Below are 7,152 nucleotides of genomic sequence, written 5' to 3'. Positions count from 1 at the left end.
GGGGGGGAGGTGTGTGTGTTTGTGTGTGTGTGCACGCATGTGTGTGTGTGTGTGTGTAATGGGGTGGTGACCTCCATTTAATAATAAATGAAAGTTAGAGTGAGACTCCAGTCACATCATGCCTCAACAGTGACCATCCCTCCCTGGGACGTTGCTAACCAGTTGCTGACTAGTCCCTGGCTTAGAGGGTAAACTGACACCAGTTTTAATAGAAGGAGAACCATACCCAGGCAGCCCCTGGTTCTTAAAGTGTTGGGAAACCCTGGTGAAACCTTGGTGAGACCCTGGTGAAACCTTGGTGAAACCCTGGTGAAACCTTGGTGAAACCTTGGTGAAACCCTGGTGAAACCTTGGTGAAACCTTGGTGAAACCCTGGTGAAACCTTGGTGAAACCTTGGTGAAACCCTGGTGAAACCTTGGTGAAACCCTGGTGAAACCTTGGTGAAACCTGGGGAAAGCCTGGTGAGACCCTGGTGAAACCCTGGTCAAAGCCTGGTGAAACCCTGGTGAAAGCCTGGTGAAAGCCTAGTGAAACCCTGGTGAAAGCCTGGTGAAAGCCTGGTGAAAGCCTGGTGAAACCCTGGTGAAAGCCTGGTGAAAGCCTGGTGAAAGCCTGGTGAAACCCTGGTGAAAGCCTGGTGAAACCCTGGTGAAAGCTCCTGTGTGTTTTGAGGCTCTGAGGATCAGGATCAAGCACACTGAGAGAGCAGAGAGAGACAGCAATACAAAGAGCAGGGTCAGAGCAACACCCAATCCTATTACACCCTAGTAGACCTGTGTGAAAGAGGAGGGGAGGGAGCGGAGAGGGGATGAAGGGGATGAGCAAAAATCATGCACTATATTCTGGAAGAAAAAAGTTTAACCATTTTGTGCATCTTTGGGCAATGTTTCTTAGTAACTCTTTGCAGGGGCAGATTGGCCATCTGGCAATTCTGGCAAATGCCAGATGGGCTGGACAATTGTTTTGTTGCGAGGTATAGGAGTGTCTCAGGCTAATGATCACAACTTGTATTATCGTTTAACAAGGTTTAATAAGTATTATAAAGTTACATTGTTAATTCACATAGCTGTCAGCTAAGCTATCTATTAACTAGCCTATCCATCTCAGTTCGGATGTTAACGTTACTTCCGTTAATGAACACTGGTAATTGTAGTCCTATAACTAAACTATGAACTATGTATTCAGTCAGGTCCTACAGGTAGGTTGGTCAAAATTGGCACAGACAAAATTATTATTTTTATATAAAATAAAACAATTTAAAATACAATTTAAAAAAATTTGATTTTTGCACAATTTTTCTGTTATACTAATCTATAGGAAAGGAAAGTGGATACCTAGTCAGTTGCACAACTTAATGCATTCAACCTAAATGTGTCTTCCGCATTTAACCCAACCCCTCTGAATCAGAGAGGTGCGGGGGGCTACCTTAATCGACATCCATGTCATCGGCGCCCGGAATCCTTTAGCTGATCAGTGGGCAATGGCCAGCCCCCCTACCAAGATGGGCCGGCCTGGTTTTCTGTTAGGCTGAGTTGAGGTCACGCAAACTCACATTCAAAGTCAAATACGGCATCAGCAAAGAGTCCTGCTCTGACTCTCACTCTGTCTTCAATTAGACAGCCACGAACATGGATCATAAAAAAATTGAAACAGTGCCTGCAAACAGTGAAGTGTATTATGCTCATGATTCCTGAAATTAAAGTGTCTGCCCCGCCCCTGTGCCCTCGCTGGGGCCTGCTGCTGTAATGAGCAAGCCACTCTCCTCTCCCCCCATGCCCTCAAGAGAAAAATGTGTTCTCATTGTATAACATTTCAAAATGCAGTTGCGGGAAATACACAGCTTTGGAAGCTTCATCCCCTTGTCCCTGTCAAAGAGAGGAGGGTCTCAGCTTTCTGTAGGTATATTTAGGTATATTCAATATTCAGCTCAATAGCAACTATTTTACAGCCAATATATTTGATATGGCTTTGAGATGTGGAGTGGCGCACGTGAAATGAGCACCAGCCTATAGGTCTTATGGGTAGTAGCCTACAACTGCTACATTTTTTTAGGAAATTAAACTTACTGTTGGATGAATACATGGCTACTAGCAGTGGGTATTATATTTAGAGTTAGCAATCTAGTTAATGTCTTTTGAGTTTCCACTTCCTCTTCCCCAAATTAATTAGCCTATGATATTAGCTAGTGCATATAAAGATCTATGTAATTCATCTCTCAAGAACAAAAAAATCATCAGGAAAATCTGCAGTCCTATTTTGACAGTAAAATAGAAACAATAGTCTAATTGTCAACCCGAAATTCATGATAATCACAATATTAGGTTGCGCATCAAAATATCTTGAATCATGCATTCCTGTTTGGACATGTTAGATTAAACAACTTGTTTCTTGAACACCTCAGTAGTCTGTTATACTTCTTAATATATCACTATAAATTACTTTCTGAAATGATTACTCATGACTTGGGTCCGACCAAATCATGGGCTGGTGCCACCAACTGTAAAAGTTAGTGACACCAGGGGAAAGTGTTAGTCTGGAGCCCTGTAATAGTAATTAACACTTAGGGTAGGTGTTGATTCAGGGGAACACAGGACAGGCACCAATTAGCAATATAGCCTAAGTCGTTAGCTTTTATAACATATAAGGCTTAAGCAGACAGACAGACAGACAGACAGACAGACAGACAGACAGACAGACAGACAGACAGACAGACAGACAGACAGACAGACAGACAGACAGACAGACAGACAGACAGACAGACAGACAGACAGAGAACAATAAGAAGCACAGAGTGACATCAGAGAAGATGCTGAGACAGATAGACAGCACAACAGGGCGGTAAACAAAATGGCTAGAGCAGAGGCACAGTTGTAGTGCTGAGTTGTATCTCCAGTGGTGTTTTCACATATTGTATTTGTTGTAAACATGAGCTGGTTAAAAAAGAGGAGGAGGACCATGTCTCGCCAGTCACTGGTACAGAAATGGTTGAGAAACGCTGGACTGTACTGCCAATGTGTTATGTGTCAGCACTACTGCCTGTGTCTAAGTAGGATGTGTATGGGGGTGAGTTGGCAGCGCGCGCAGTGATGTGGGTGTGGATAAAATACCAGCTGTAAAAGGATAAAATACCAGGGCCGATTTCTTGTCCCAGTCCGCCCCTGACTCTTTGTGAGTGTTTTAGAGGGTGTGTATCTGTGATTGTATTAGTGATGATAGATAGATAGATTAGATAGATTAGATAGATAGATAGATAGATAGATAGATAGATAGATAGATAGATAGATAGATAGATAGATAGATAGATAGATAGATAGATAGATAGATAGATAGATAGATAGATAGATAGATAGATAGATAGATAGATAGATAGATAGATAGATAGATAGATAGATAGATAGATAGATAGATAGATAGATAGATAGATAGATAGATAGATAGAGATAGATGAGAGTGTTGGCTGGCTGGAATAAGCCAAAGCTGCTCCAAAATCCCCTGCACAATGACCCAGCAGGGAGAGGGGGCTGGGTCAGGGGGGCTCAGTGTAGTCCCATCATCATGCCCCTGGGCCCTGAAGAAAAGAGTGATTAATATGAGACCAATAGGATGTAGAGGCCACACTCAGCCCTTATGAAAGGCTTCAGAGGGCTTTAGAAGGAGGACTGAGGGACAGACGGGGGGAGAGGACTCAGAAGATTCTGGAAAGGTAACAGAGGGACACCCCTCAGAGCCCAGTCTGTCTCTGACCCTCTCTAGTGGCCCCTGAAGGGGGGGAGGCACTGACTCCCCTTTGTCTGCCATCAGAGCAGTGTGTGTGTGTATGTGTGTGTGTGTGTGTGTGTGTGTGTGTGTGTGTGTGTGTGTGTGTGTGTGGGGGGGCTCTGGGGGTCAACTGACTGACTCCCCTTTGTCTGTGGGTCCCTCCTCTCTGTAAGGGCCCTTTGTTATGACAGTTGGACTGCTTTTATACCGACTAAATCATAGCACTCAGCTGTTCATTTACGGGCCTAACCCCTGACACCCCTCTCATGACACCCCCCTACACCCCTGATCCCTCTCTCCTGCCTCTCATCCACCTCACCACACTAAACTCCTGGACACCATCATCTCTCTCCCAAATATCTGGCTCTCATCAGGCCTAGTTATTTCACACAGTCAATACTCACAATACCTGATTCCTCTAGAGGAAATGTATACTGTCAATATATGCCACCTGATGCAATACACACACCCACATACAGAGCCACTCATGCCAAGTTTTTACACAGTTCTACTAATGATGTATTCCAACACAGATCAGGATGTTGTTGTTTGTCTGGTCTTTGGACAGAACATAGGAAAATGAGGAGGGATGAGTAGTGGGATGCGTTCAGAGGGAGGGAGAGTGGGAGGGTTGACCTCTAGGCTGGGGCAGAGAGGGGTCAGGGGGAGACAGAGACCCCTGTTACTGAGTAACCAACCACCTTCTATCAACAGGGAGTGAATAGAGAGAGAGAGAGAGAGAGAGAGAGAGAGAGAGAGAGAGAGAGAGAGAGAGAGAGAGAGAGAGAGAGAGAGAGAGAGAGAGAATTCTGCTCATATAGTATGTGAAGATATCCTCTGCAAATACGGTTGAGGCACAGTTGAGCTAGGTCATGGTCATGTGGTCGTCAAGGTCATGTCAAGATATAGTGTCCAGACCTGAACCATGCAATTGTAACCTGACACCCAAACAACTAGACCGCCGCAACTTGACCACATACACTGCCCTGAAAGAGAAACATCCACACGGTCAATATTTGCAATTGTGTGCGAGTCTGTTTGTGTGTGTGTGTGTGTGTTTGAGCAGGGAGGAGGAGAGGGGAGAATGCACACTTAACCTGATGTGATCTCAGATGAGAGACAGACACTTTCCCTCGTTGTCCTGAGAGAGAGAGAGAGAGAGAGAGAGTGAGAGAGAAAGAGAGAGAGAGAGAAAGGGGGCGGGGCTAGGTATAATCAGAACTCACACTGGGGGAAGTTTACGGTACCGGACGTCCCGAGTGGGTGTGTGTGTCAGAGGCCCAGGGATAAATGTTACGGGAGTCCTGTGACATTAGTGTTTCCAGGGTAACGGGCCGGGCATGCGGGCTAAGGCTATATAAAACCTGTCCTCCTTGAATGCCTTTGTGACGGACGGATGAGCCAGCTCATGTTGCTATGGAGACAAGGCTGTTAGCGGAACGCTGTCCTGACTCAGGACTTTCTCCCAGGACCCCCTTTCACACAGCTTCATCTCTCTCACACACACACATACTGTACACATGTGAGTGTGCGGGCTGGCTGCATGCTGGGTGGAGTGGGCCCAGATGTCTGGGGTCCTTAGATGGATAATGGTTTCTTTCACAGGCAGCGCATGCCTGCACTAATTTCACTTAAACACACAGCAGGGGACTGGCAGCCACTTACAACATACTTACACATGTAAACAGACACAATCACACACACACATTCACACACGGGACATTACGGGAGGTAATTTAAACGTAATGAGGCTGGCTGGAAACACCCCAGGGAGACACCGGAGAGGGACGCATGGAAACACACACACTTGAGTTCTCATGGCTAGAGTATCCAGAGGCCTAATGGTACTGTACTGTACTGTTTGAGTTTTACAGTTTTCATGGATGCCATGTTGGCACCAATGTTCCAAGACAGTTATGTCCTTGTAAGAATGGCAATAAGAATGTACCAATATAGAGGATAGTTGTACGTTTTGGCTCTGGTTGATAGCCTACTAGAAGGGGGATAAAAGACAGACACACACTTTCACAAACACACCTCGTCCTTGGCGTCTGCAGGACAACCAATCACATGTCTATTGTTCCTGTTGGATTGTCCCACGGCCAAAGACCAGTAAATCAGATCAGCCCAATAGAACTCTGGGCAGCTGAGTGAGTGAGTGCGTGTGTGTATGTGCGTGCGTGCGTGCACGCGAGTGTGTGCTCCAGTCCACTGTTCTGATCCTGATTTTCACACACCTCCCAACATTACTCACTGTCCCCCTCTGTTGGCCAGTCTAGGACCTAATCTTCAGACTGAGCCAGGTAGGCATAATGCATCATGGTTAGTATCATCACTGAGTTCATTCACTTGTCATTAGTTGTTATGACTGTATAACACCTGTCAAGTCATTATTTGGGCTATATTATATAGGGTGGCAGTGAGTTCATATGGAATAAAAAGCATTGATTGGTTCTGTAAAAATGCATGTCCAGAACAACTCACTGATGCTGTTACTCAACCTTCAGACGCTCAGTTATGATCTTTCAGTCTGATTCAGTTACTGGAAACGTTTTGTCCACCAAGTGGCTGCACATGGGTATGAGTTTTCCTAACAAGGTAACCTGATCAGGAAAAACTCCTGAACCCTATGGGATGTAGTCTAGTGGTAATTCTGGTAGTACCCACAGCAGGACATTTCTGATTGATCTCCACATGATGCTTGTTGTAGCCTAAATGCAAAGTTCAGAAAATACACTGATGCACTCTCCTGTATGTGTGTGTGTGTGTGTGTGTGTGTGTGTGTGTGTGTGTGTGTGTGTGTGTGTGTGTGTGTGTGTGTGTGTGTCTCGCGACTGCAGAAGCCATATTGCACAGCTGGTGTCGCGGCTGCAGCGTCTCGCGTTGGCGGGGTGTATTCTTAGCCACCTAAAACCTAATAAGTTAAATGAAATTAGATCATACAAACACACACACCCACACCCACAGTGAGATTAGAACTCCAAGCTCTGATGTAGGCTACCCACGCGGTGAAATGACTGAACTGTAGTTCTTTATTAAGACTCATGGCTGCAAATTAATATGCAATTTGTTACATGGACGTTTCTGGTGTGATCATGACTGGCACTTCTCACACAAAATAATTCCAGATAGGGTTCTGGACATTGCTGTGATGAGCACGTGTTAGGCCTGCGTCATTAGGTCTATTAAACAATTCTCTATTATTATTATTATTATTATTATTATTATTATAATACCTTTCAGGCCTAGGCTACTACATGTACCCTTGTCACCATAAATGCCCCAGTCTAAAATCCACTGATTTTCAGTGAGGCTTAAAATAGCCTTCTGACCACAGAATATTTGGTTGAGTGGGACAGGGAAGAGCAAGACTATGCCAAGATGTGTGTGTG

This window comes from Coregonus clupeaformis, chromosome 10 (assembly GCF_020615455.1).
Source record: "Coregonus clupeaformis isolate EN_2021a chromosome 10, ASM2061545v1, whole genome shotgun sequence".
NCBI lineage: Eukaryota > Metazoa > Chordata > Actinopteri > Salmoniformes > Salmonidae > Coregonus > Coregonus clupeaformis.
The sequence above is the reverse complement of the archived record's forward strand: the minus strand, read 5'-3'. Positions refer to the sequence as shown.